This window comes from Bos javanicus, chromosome 2, assembly GCF_032452875.1.
Source record: "Bos javanicus breed banteng chromosome 2, ARS-OSU_banteng_1.0, whole genome shotgun sequence".
NCBI classification, from domain to species: Eukaryota; Metazoa; Chordata; class Mammalia; order Artiodactyla; family Bovidae; genus Bos; species Bos javanicus.
In genome coordinates this window covers 67760479-67774346 of record NC_083869.1, presented here as the reverse complement: position 1 = coordinate 67774346, position 13868 = coordinate 67760479, and the positions used below count along the sequence as shown (strand labels likewise).

Genomic DNA, 13868 nt, shown 5'->3' with positions numbered 1-13868 from the left:
AGAGACCTTTGGGACAATACTAAACATACCAATATTTGAGTTATAGGGGTCCCAGAGGAAGAAGAAAAAAAGAAAGGCACTGAGAAAATTTTTGAAGAAATTATAGTTGAAAACTTCCCCAACATGGGAAATAATCAAGTCCAAGAAGCATAGAGACTCTCCTACAGGATGAACCCAAGGAGAAACACATCAAGACAAAGATTAAGCACAAAAAAAGAATATTAAAAGCAGCAAGGGAAAAGCAACAATATACAAGAGAAAACCCATATGATTAACAGCAGATTTTTCAGCAGAAACTCTACAGGCCAGAAGGGAAAGGCAAGATATATTTAAATTACTGAAAGAGAAAGTCCTACAACCACAATTACTCTACCCACCAAAGGTCTCATTCAATATTGATGGAGAAATCAAAAGCTTTACAGACAAGGAGAAATTAAGAGAATTCACCAAAAAACCAGCCTTGCAACAAATACTAAAGGGACTTACATAGCCAATAAACACAAGAGAAAGGAAAAACTTACAAAAACAAACCCCCCCCCAAAAAAAATGCCAATAGGAACATATGTATCAATAATTACCTTAAATGTAAATTGATTAAATGCACCAACCAAAAGATACAGACGGACTGAATGGATACAAAAACAAGACCCATATATATGCTGCCTACAGGAGACCCACTTCAGACCTAGGGACACATACAGACTGAAAGTAAAAGGCTGGAATAAAATGTTCATGTGAATGGAAACCAAAAGAAAGCTGGAGTGGCAATCCTTATTTCAGACAAAATAGACTTTAAAATAAAGAACATCATAAGAGAAAAAGAAGGACACTACATAATGATCTAGGGATTAATCCAAGAAGAAGACATAGCAATTGTAAATATCTGTGCACCCAACATAGGAGCACCTCAATACATAAGGCAAACTAACAGACATAGGAGGAGAAATCAACAGCAACACAATAATAGTAGGGGACTTTAACACCCCACTGTCATCAATGGACAGATCATCAAAACCAAGAATCATTAAGGAAACACAAACCTTAAATGAAACATTAGACCAAATGGGCCTAATTGATATCTTCGGGACTTTCCATCCAAATACAGAAGAATACACTTTCTTCTCAAGTGCACATGGAACATTCTCAAGGATAGACCACATCTTGGACCACAAATCAAGTCTCAGTAAATTTAAGAAAATTGTAATTGCATCAAGTGTCTTCTGACTATAATGCTATGAGACTAGATATCAACTACAGGAAAAAACAGCAAAAATCACAAACTCATGGAGATTAAACAATACATTGCTAAATAACAAAGAGGTTACTGAAGAAATAAAAAAAGAAACCAAAAGATTCCTAGAAACAGATGACAATGAAAACACGATGACCCCAAACCTATGGGACTTAGTAAAAAGCAGTTCTAAGAGGGAGGTTTATAGCAATATGACCATAAGTCAAGAAGAAAGAAAAGCATCAAATAGACAGCCTAACTCTACATCTCAAGCAGCTGGAAAAAAAAGAACAAAAACCACCCAAAGTCAGCAGAAGGAAGGAGATCATAAAAATCAGAGCAGAAACAAATGAAAAAGAAATGAAGGAAACAATAGCAAAGATAATAAAACTAAAAGCTGGTTCTTTGAGAAAATTAACAAAATTTGTAAACCACTAGCTAGACTCATCAAGAAAAAAGGGAGAAAAATCAAACCAATAAAATTAGAAATTAATAAGGAGAGGTTACAACAGACAACAGAAATACAAAGGATCATAAGAGAATATTACGAGCAACTATATGCTAAGGTTGGTTCCTTTCCAACCTAGAGGAAATGGACAGATACTTAGAAAAGATCAGCCTCCCAAGACTGAACCAGGAAGAAATAGAAATTATGAACAACCCAATTACAAACACTGAAATTGAAATGGTGATCAAAAATCTCCCCCAAAACAAGCCCAGGGCCAGATGGCTCCACAGGGGAATTCTATCAAACATTCAGGGAAGAGCTAATGCCTATTTTTCTGAAACTCTTTGAAAAAATTGCAGAGGAAGGAAAACTTCCAAATTCATTCTACAAGGCTACAATCACCCTGATACCAAAGCCAAGAAAATACAACACAAAAAAAGAAAATTACAGGCCAATATCGCTGATGAACATAGATGCAAAAATCCTCAACAAAATTCTAGCAAACCATAGAATGGTGTTCACACACCATATCAACAAGTTGAAAAATAAAAACCACATGATCATCTCAATAGATGCAGAAAAAGCCTTTGATAAAATCCAGCATCCATTTATGATAAAAATGCTTCAAAAAATGGGCATAGAAGAAACCTACTTCAACATAGTAAAGGCCATATATGAAAAGCCCACAGCAAACATTATTCTCAATGGTGAAACATTAAATCTTTCCCTCTAAGATCAGGAACAGACAAGGGTGTCCACTCTCACCACTGTTCTTCAACATAGTTTTAGAAGTCCTAACTACAACAATTAGAGAAGAAAAATAAATAAAAGGAATCCAGATTGGAAAAGAAGAAGTAAAATTCTCACTGTTTGCAGATAACGTGATACTATACATAGAAAACCCAAAAGATACTATCAGAAAATTACAAGAGCTAATCAGCGAATTCAGCAAAGTCACAGGATACAATGTCAATACTCAGAAATCACTTCCACTCCTATATACTAACAATGAAAAATCAGAAAGAGAAATTAAGGAATCAATACCACTCACCATTGCAGCAAAAAGATTAAAATATCTAGGAATAAAACTACCTAAAGAAATGAAAGATCTGTATACAGTAAACTATAAGACACTGATGAAAGAAATCAAAGACGACATAAACAGATGGACAGATATTCCATGTTTCTGGGTGAGAAGAATCAATATTGTGAAAATGACTATACTACCAAATGCAATCTACAGATTCAATGTGATCCCTATCAAATTACCAATGGCTTTTTCCACCAAACTGGAATGAAAAATTTCACAATTCATATGGAAACACAAAAGACCCCAAATAGCAAAAAACAGTCTTGAGAAAGAAGAATGGAGCTGGAGGAATCAACCGTCCTGACTTCAGACTATACACCAGAGCTATACTCATCAAGACAGTATGGTACTGGCACAAAAACACAAATATAAATGAATGGAACAAAATAGAGAACCCAGAGATTAACCCACGCACCCATGGGTACCTGGTACCTTATTTTTTGACAAAGGAGGCAAGAATATATAATGGGCAAAGACAGCTTCTTCAATAAGTGGTGCAGTGTTGGGAAAATTGGACAGTTGCATGCAGAAGAATAAAATTAGATCACTTACCTAATGCCACACACAAAGATAAACTCAGAATGGATTAAAGACCTAAATGCAAGACCACAAACTATTAAACTCTTAGAAGAGAACATAGGCAGAACACTTGATGACATAAATCAAAGCAAGATCTTCTATGACCCACCTCCTAGAGTAATGGAAATAAAAACAAAAATAAACAAGTGGTACCTAATTAAACTTAAAAGCTTTTCCACAACAAAGAAAACTACAATGTGAAAAGACAACCCTCAGAATGGGCAAAATAATAGCAAGGGAAACAACTGATAAAGAATTAATTTCCAAAATATACAAGCAGCTTATATGACTCAATACCAAAAAAGCAAACAACACAATCAAAAAGTGGGAAAGGGACCGGAAGAGACATGTCTCCAAAGAAGACATACAGATGGCTAACAAGCACATGAAAAGATGCTCAACATCACTCATTATCAGAGAAATTCAAATCAAAACTACAATGAGATACCACCTCACACTAATCAGAATGGCCATCATCAAAAAGTCTACAAACAATAAATGCTGGAGAGGGTGTGGAGAAAAGGGAACACTCTTGCATTGCTTGTGGGAATGTAAACTGATACAGCCACTATGGAAGATGGTATGGAGACTCCTTAAAAAGGTAGGAATAAAAATACCATAAGACTCAGCAATCCCATTTCTATGCATATATCCTGAGGAAATCAAAACTGAAAAAGACACATTTACCCCAGTGTTCACTGCAGCTCTATTTACAATAGCTAGAACATGGAAACTACCTAGATGTCCATCAATAGATGAATGGATAAAGAAGCTGTGGTACAGATATACAATGGATTACCACTCAGCCATAAAAAGGAACACATTTGAATATGTTCTAATGAGGTGGACAAAACTAGAGTCCATTATACAGAGTGAAGTAAGTCAGAAAGAGAAATATAAATACCATACACTGACACATATATATGGAATCTGAAGAAATGGCACTGATGAATTTATTTTCAGGGGAGCAATGCAGAAACAGACATAGAGAACAGATCTACAGACAAGGTGGGAGGAGAGGAGGGAGAAGGGGGGATGTATGGAGAGAGTAACATAGAAATTTACAATGTCATGTGTAAAACAGAGAGCCAATGGGAATTTGCTGTAAGACTCAGGAAACTCAAACAGGGGCTCTGCAACAGAACCCCTCTGAAGGGTGGGGTGGGAAGGGAGATGGGAGGGAGGTCTGAGAGGGAGGTGACATGGGTATACCTATGGCTGATTCTTGATGTATGACAGAAAACCACAAAATTCTGTAAAGCAATTATCCTTCAATTAAAAAATTTAAAAAAAAGCAACACTGATGTGTAAGATTGTTTTGTCAAAAGATATATATCTTCTATCTATATCCACCTGCTAAGTTGTGTCAGACTCTTTTGAGACCCTACGGACTTGAGTCCACCAGGCTCTTCTCTTTGTGGGATTTCTCAGGCAGGAGTACTGGAGTGGGTTGCCATTTTCTTCTCCAGAAGATCTTCCCCACCCAGGGAACAAACCTGAGTCTCCTGCTTGGCAGACGGAGTCTTTACCACCGAGTCACTTGTGACAGATGATTTTCAAAAGCTGTGGCAATTTAGAATCTACTAGCAATATCAGTTTCTGTTACTCCACATTTTCTCCACTTCCTCAGTTCAGTTCAGTTCAGTCGCTCAGTCATGTCCGACTCTTTGTGACCCCATGAATCACAGCACTCCAGCCCTCCCTGTCCATCACCAACTCCCGGAGTTCACTCAGACTCACGTCCATCGACTCAGTGATGCCATCCAGCCATCTCATCCTCTGTCGTCCCCTTCTCCTCCTGCCCCCAATCCCTCCCAGCATCAGAGTCTTTTCCAGTGAATCAACACTTCTCATGAGGTGGCCAAAGTACTGGAGTTTCAGCCGTAGCATCATTCCTTCCAAAGAAATCCTAGGGCTGATCTCCTTCAGAATGGACTGGTGGACATCACCAAATGGTCAACACCAAAATCAGATTGATTATATTCTTTGCAGCCAAAAATGGAAAAGCTCTATACAGTCAGCAAAAACAAGACCAGGAGATGACTGTGGCTCAGATCATGAACTCCTTATTGCCAAATTCAGACTTAAATTGAAGAAAGTAGGGAAAAACCACTAGACCATTCCGGTATGACCTAACTCAAATCCCTTATGATTATACAGTGGAAGTGAGAAATAATTTTAAGGGACTAGATCTGATAGATAGAGTGCCTGATGAACTATCGATGGAGGTTCGTGACATTGTACAGGAGACAGGGATCAAGACCATCCCCATGGAATGGTCTATTTCAAATCCTGAAAGATGATGCTGTGAAAGTGCTGCACTCAATACGCCAGCAAATTTGGAAAACTCAGCAGTGGCCACAGGGCTGGAAAAGGTCAGTTTTCATTCCAATCCCAAAGAAAGGCAATGCCAAAGAACGCTCAAACTACCTCACATTTGCACTCATCTCACATGCTAGTAAAGTAATGCTTAAAATTCTCCACTTCCTCACCAACTGTTAATTTCATGACTTATTTTTTTTTGTCAAATTAATAAGTACGAAATTATATCCCATTATGTCCCACATAATGGCAGAAGGCAATGGCAACCCACTCCATTACTCTTGCCTGGAAAATCCCAAGTATGGAGGAGCCTGGTAGGCTGCAGTCCATGAGGCCTTGAAGAGTCAGACACGACTGAGCGACTTCACTTTCACTTTCCACTTTCATGCATTGGAGAAGGAAATGGCAACCCACTCCAGTGTTCTTGCCTGGAGAATTCCAGAGACGGCGGAGCCTGGTGGGCTGCCATCTATGGGGTCGCACAGAGTAGAACATGACTGAAATGACTTGGCTGCTTAGGAGCATGTCCCACTTATGTCCCACTACCTTTTTATTAAGAAAACTTTCAAAGTTGCAGAAACGTTAATGAACAGAACATGAATATCCATTTGAGTGTTACTGAGATTCACCAAACATCAATATTTCAAATATTCACCCTCCCCCTTTATTCGTATGCTGAATATTTGAAACTAAGTTGAAAACATCAGACTATTTTGGCTCTAAATATTTCAGTGTGAATTTCTCAAAATTAAGAATATTTTCTCATATAAGCAAATGGCATATCACACCTATGAAAATAACATTGTGTGTGCTGGTGCTCAGTTGATCAATCATGTCCAGCTCTTTGTGGCCCAATAGACTGTAGCCTGTCAGGCTCTTCTGCCCATGGAATTTTCCAGGCAAAAATATTGGAGTAGGCTACCATTTTCTACTCCAGGGATTGAACCCACATCTCTTGCATCTCCCACATTGGCAGGCAGATTCTTTACCACTAGCACCACCTGGGAAGCCCCAAATAATAACATTCAGTTCAGTGCTCAGTCATGTCTAACTGTTAGTGACCCCATGGACTGCCCATGCCAGGCTTCCTTGTCTATCACCAACTCCAGGAGCTTGCTCAAAGTCATGTCCATTGAGTCAATGATGCCATCCAACCATCTCATCCTCTGCTGTGCCCTTCTCCTCCTCCCCTCAATCTTTCCCAGCATCGGGGTCTTTTCCAATGAGTCAGTTCTTCACATCAGGTAGCCAAAGTATTGAAGCTTCAGCTTCTGCCTCAGTCCTTCCATTGAATATTCGGGACTGATTTCCTTTAGGATTGACTGGTTGGATCTGCTTGCAGTCCAAAAGACTCTCATGAATCTTCTCCAACACCACAGTTCAAATAATAATAATATTAATATCATCTAGATGTATAGTCTATATTCTAATATCCACAGTGCCCTAAGTAACCCAAATATCTCCATATCTATATATATCTAGCTATCTTTCTATCATCTATCTGATAATTGCACTGGGTTGTTGCCTCTTTAGTCTCTTTTAAAGTAAATGTTATCCTATCATATTTTGATTTCTAAAATATTGAACATTTTTAAGACTCTTGGTCCAGCAGTCTTATAGAATGCCCAGCATTCTGGATTATCTATTTTTTTATGATACAATTTAGACTAACATTTTTGGCAAGGATATTATAGAGGTGATAATGGATACCTCTTTTACTTCACCGAGTGTGGAAGAATTGATGCTTTTGAACTGTGGTGTTGGAGAAGACTCTTGAGAGTCCCTTGGACAGCAAGGAGATCCAACCAGCCCATCGTAAAGTAAATCAGCCCTGAATATTCATTGGAAGGACTGACATTGAAGCTGAAACTCCAATACCTTGGCCACAGATGCAAAGACTGACTCATTTGAAAAGACCCTGATGCTGGGAAAGATCGAAGGCAGGAGAAAGGGATGACACAGGATGAGATGGTTGGATGGCATCACTGACTCAATGGACATGAATTTGAGTAAACTCCGGGAGTTGGTGATGGGCAGGAAGGCCTGGCATGCTGCAGTCCATGGGGTTGCAAAGAGTCAGACACGACTGAGCGACTGAACTAAACTGAACTTATACTTCACATCAGGAAACACACTGGTACTCATCTTCTCACTTTTCATGATCCTGCTTACAGGGTAGCTGGGAGATACATTTTTTGTAAAAATACATTTCACCTTGAAATTAAAAGTGTGATGATAATGCACTTTACGTGACTAGGTTTTCTTCAATGAACTATCTGCTCAGTAGTTTTGTCAATGATTCATGACCTTTCCTTGATTAAATTATCATTTCAAAGTGATTTTCTCACTGTAACATCCCTTCTACATTTATTACATAGTATTCTTCTGAAGCAAAGAGGAACTAAAGAGCCTCTTGATGAAGGTGAAAGAGGAGAGTGAAAAAGCTGGCTTAAAACTCAACATTCAGAAAACTAAGATCATGGCATCCTGTCCCATCACTTCATGGCAAATAGATGGGGAAACAATGGAAACAATGACAGACTTTCTTTTATTTCAGTTCAAAATCACTGCAGATGGTTACTGCAGCCATGGAATTTAAAGACGCTTGCTCCTTGGAATAAAAGCTATGACAAACCTAGACAGCATATTAAAAAACAGAGACATTACTTTGCCAACAAAGTTTCTTTTAATCAAAGCTATGGTTTTTCCAGTAGTCATGTACGTATGTGAGTGTTGAACCATAAAGAAAGCTGAGTGTCAAGAATCGATGTTTTTGAACTGTGGTGTTGGAGATGACTCTTGAGAGTCTCTTGGACAGCAAAGAGATCAAATCAGTCAAATCTAAAGGAAATCAATCCTGACTATACATTGGAAGGACTGATGTTGAAACTGAAGCTCCAATACTTTGGCCACCTGATGCGAAGAACCGATTCATTGGAAAAGACCTTGATGCTGGGAAAGATTGAAGGCAGGAGAAGAAGACGACGGCAGAGGATGAGATGGTTGGATGGCATCACCGACTCAATGGATATGAGTTTGAGCAAGCTCGTGGAGATGACGAAGGACAGGGAAGCCTGCATGCTGCAGTCCATGGGGTTGCCAAGAAACAGACAGGACTGAGCAACTGAACAATATTCTTCTGTTAAAGATCTTTCCTTACTTTTCCACGCTTACATGTGTTCATTGTCTTTCTCTCTTTCTGATACTACTATAAACATCTATAAACATTTTACATCTGATATATTATGTTCCATTATTGTCATTCTTTTTATTGTTACTCTTTATGATACTGAAATTAACAAAATTGGGTTAGTGGGAACCCCTTCAAGCTAAACCCTCATAATCAATAATTGCTCAAGAAATATTTTCCACTGGATTATGTTTATATATCAAAGTCTGAGTTTAGGTACACTCTTTGCTACTCTAATGTTGTTAGTTCTGGATGATTTTACAAGAAATAGGTAAACCGAGAGAGATGTCCACATGTCTTGTGTGTGTGCAGATGTGTGTGTTTTCTTAGTCATATCTCAAAATTCATACCCTCATTTTTTAATTTTAAAATATGTTAAAAATGTATATGTATACATATACATGTACACTGGCAGAAGTCTTGATCTCAACCTGTTTCAACACAGAGGAAAAAAATAACTTCTTGTCACTAGGCATTTATTTATCCTTCTTTTCTGGTGGAGATTTTTATAATTAAAATTAAGATTTTATTGCTATAAATATAAATGCAAAGCTAATTTCATATATATATATATATATATATAAATTAGAGAGTGTGTGGGATGTGCTTTATATTATTTATTATGTATCTTCTTCTTAATTCTTACATAGCTCTCCCTTGTGTGGGTTTATCATAATTTATTCAACTATCCTCCAATGATGAACATCTCAAAAAATGCTGTAGTGATTAACCCTGTGTATATGTTTGTGGTTTAACATGTAGGGAAATATCTTAGGGATACATTCCTCCACATGGAAAGTACCATTCTTCCCATCTACCAGTAATGTATTATAAGGTGCCTGTTTTCCCATGGACATACAGTGATCTGCAGAAATGATCCATGAAAGTACAGTCTTTCCATGAATATGTTACAGAACACATTGTTCAGTGTTTGAATTTTTGCTAATCTGAGAAATGTTGCTATGTTGCTATGGTAGACATGACAGATGCCAACCAGAACTTCCTTCTAGAAGGACCCATCTCTCCAGTGGCTAGAGGTGCTGCTGGGAAAAGGCTCTCAGTTGTCAGTCTTCTCTGGGGATGGCCTGGACCAAAGAAATGGCCTCTGCCAAGATCATATCTCTTTTCAACAGTCCTTCAAAGGACAACCTGATCAAGACTTGAATATAGAAGTTCATTCTTCTTGCCTTAACTTGGGACTTCTCTAAAAGGCTGTTCTTGTCCAGAAGTCTCTGTGGGGTTGGCTGAGGCCTTCATTCAGATGGCACCACTGCTTAAATTCTTCTGCCCAATCTTGCTTTCTTCTACTTTTCAAAGATATTTATCTCTGTAAAAACTGGCCTGCAAGCTAATCTTTATTTCATAAGGAGCTTCTTGTGAAACTCAATTTATGACAGGGATATTGGTGTAATTTCACCTTTCATTTCTCTTAGAAGAAAAGTTGAACATCTTTGTGTACCTTTATGTTTATATATGCTAATGCCTAGGGGCTTCTCAGGTGGCACTAGTGGTAAAGGACCTATCTGTCAATGCAGGAGACAGAAGAGAGGCAGGTTGCATCTCTGGGTTGGGAAGATCTTCTGGAGAAGGAAATGGCAACCCACTCCAGTATTATGGACTGAGAATACCATGGACAGAGGAGCCTGGTGGACTATGGTCCATAGGGTCACAAAGAGTTGGCCATGAGTGAAGTGACTTAGAACACATGTATGTTCGTGTGTGTGTGTGTGTGTGTGTGTGTGTGTGTGTATGTATGCAAATCGGAGAAGGCAATGGCAACCCACTCCAGTACTCTTGCCTGGCAAATCCCATGGCGGAGGAGCCTGGTAGGCTGCAGTCCATGGGGTCGCTAGGAGTCAGACACGACTGAATGACTTCACTTTCACTTTTCACTTCCATGCACTGGAGAAGGAAATGGCAACCCACTCCAGTGTTCTTGCCTGGAGAATCCCAGGGATGGGGGAGTCTGGTGGGCTGCCATCTATGGGGTCGCACAGAGTCGGACACGACTGAAGCGACTTAGCAGCAGCAGCAGCATACACAAATATATATAATGCTACGACTTCCTTGGTGGCTCAGATGGTAAAGCATTTGTCTACAATGAGGGAGACTTGGGTTCGATCCCTGGGTTGAGAAGACTCCCTGGAGAAAGAAATGGCAACCCACTCTGTACTCTTGCCTAGAAAATCCCATGGAAGGAGGAGCCTTTGCAACCATGGGGTCGCAAAGAGTTCGACACCTCTGAGCGACTTCACTTTCACTTTCACTTTCATATATAATGCTATTTGCATTATTCTTTTATCTGATTCTAATATTTATGTTATCTATTGAGACTTCTTTGAATTCTGATCTTCTGTGTATTTTAGAATTCTTTATATACATTTTTGTGAAATATATACTGCAAATATATTTTCCTGGTTTCTCATTTTGTGTTGACACTGATTATGTTGGTATTTTCCACCCATTTTTTCTGTTCCTTATAAAATCAAGTTTACCAACATATTCCTATACTACTTCTAGTAGATGATGTGTAGTTTAAAGGTTTACAAAGAATTTACTGGTGTTTTCTCCTAGTACAGGTAAGGTTTAATTTTTAAAATTAGAGCTTTGTCATTTTAGAGTTATGGTGGTAGTCTGGAACTACTTCTATACCAGTTTTCCTAAAGTAATTTTACAAAAAGTTCATTTTTTCAGTGATTTAAAATGCCGCCTTCATTATATATTAAATTTCTATATGTACCTGAGTCTACATCTGTATTATATCTATACTGTTATATAGCTATATCTAATCTCTGTTACGGAGAAGGCAATGGCACCCCACTCCAGTACTCTTGCCTGGAAAATTCCATGGATGGGGGAGCCTGGTAGGCTGTAGTCCATGGGGTCGCTAAGAGTCAGACACGACTGAGCGACCTCACTTTGACTTTTCATTTTCATGCATCGGAGAAGGAAATGGCAACCCACTCCCGTGTTCTTGCCTGGAGAATCCCAGGGATGGGAGAGCCTGGTGGGCCGCTGTCTATGGGGTCGCACAGAGTTGGACACGACTGACGTGACTTAGCAGCAGCAATCTCTGTTAAGTCATGTCCAAACACCAAACACTTTTAGTTATAGATTTTTTAATATCCATATTATCTAGGATTCATTCTTACTCATTGTTTTTTTTTTTATAGGATTCCTCTAGATATAATTACATGTCTGTTTTCCCATAGGAATGTAAAAATAAGCATATACAGTTCAAGCAAATAAAAACTTATTGAAATATCTTATTGGGATACTATTAGTTTTATAATCAATGATAATCTTATTATCTTCAGTTATTCTACAGGAAAATATAGGTATTTTCCCATTTGTTCAAGTCTACTTTATATATTTCCAGAATGTTTTAATGTTGTCCTCATAAGTGTTTTGTACATATCATATATTTTCACTTTCATTTTTATTACTAAGTAGTTCATATAGGCCTCTCTCTTTTATCAGACCCTTTTAATTGATTATATTTTGCATCTATGAAAGTTATTTATTTCTATATGCTAAATATCTATGTTACTGTCTCACTAAATGCTTTTCCAAATTTTATATCTGGTTGTTTATTCTTGTCTCATTAACTTTCAAAATCACTTTACATAATAGTGGATAGTATGCATTCTCCCTTGCTCCTGATGTTGATGATGGGAATGGCACTAGAATGATTATTTAGGGTCTGAGATATACATGTTTCATCACTTTGAGAAATTATCATAAATATATACATATATATATATATATGTATATATTTGGGGGCTTTCCCAGTGGCTAAATGGTAAAGGATCTGCCAAGAATGCAGGAGCCTCAGGAGATACAGGTTCAGTCCTTGAGTCAGGAAGATCCCCTGGAGGAGGGCATGTCAACCCATTCCAGTATTCTTCCCTGGAGAATCCCATGAACAGAGGAGCCTGGTGGGCTATATAGTCCATGGGATCACAAAGAGTCAGCCACAAATGAAGTGATCTAGCACACAACGCATATATATTTTAACCAGAAATTTGTATTAAATTTTTAAAAAGACTTTTTATAGCAACTACAAAGAAAATCTATGCTATAGACAGTTTAAATTGTATTGGCATTGCCTTTGAAAGCCTAACAAAATTCTTTTAATGGAATCGTGTGAACATGGTGCTCATTTGTAGTGTAGTTCTTTGGTAACATTCTGCTTCTTCTATGTCATTAATCAGTTTAAGTTCTGCAGCTCTCCTGGGGACAGTTTTATTTCTTTAGGAAATTTTTATCTCATCTGAGTTTTCAAATGAATTGACATAGAGGTCTGCAACATTCTCTCTTATGATTTATTAAATAGTCCTTTATTTCCCACTAGCCATTTCTAATTTTGCATTACTTTGCTTTCTCTCTCATTTTCTTTGACTGAATGAGTATGTGCTTTGTCTTCTGTGTGTGTTTATCTTCAAAGGGTAAAAATTATTTTTTTCACTTATTAGTTCTACCTTTTTCTATTTATAAAGTACTTCATTTCCATTTCAAATTTTAGTTATTTCCACTTTTTTAATGTATATTGCATTTTTTCTGATAATTTTGTTTGACTTGAGGATTCAATTCATTTCATTCTTGCATTTTCATTTTTATAAGCCTGCTAACTTATGATTTTTATTCTGACAACTTATTTAGATATAAAGTGTGCCATTCTTTTTCTTATTATTATTTAATTTATTTGGGAATTGTGACTTGAATTCTCCAATAAATTGTTTAATTAGATTTACTTAAAATACTAGCTACTGGAAACTTGTTAAAACATATTATTGATTACTAGGCTTATTGTGCTTCCCTGGTGGCTCAGACGATAAAGCATCTGCCTGCAATGTGGGAGACCCGAGTTTGATCTCTGGGTCAGGAAGATCCCCTGGAGAAGGAAATGCGTGTGTGTGTGTGTGTGTGTGTGTGTGTGTATGTGTTTGGTCATTACCAACTCTTTGTGACCTCATAGACTGTAGCCTGCCAGGCTCTTCTGTCCATG

The 13868-nt window shown here is 37.9% G+C and overlaps 1 protein-coding gene across 3 annotated transcripts in view; it reads right to left on the bottom strand.

Annotated features, from left to right (window-relative positions):
* The window catches only part of DPP10 (dipeptidyl peptidase like 10), an 811290-nt gene that overhangs the window by 59211 nt on the left and 738211 nt on the right, over positions 1 to 13868 (bottom strand). The window lies entirely within an intron of this gene.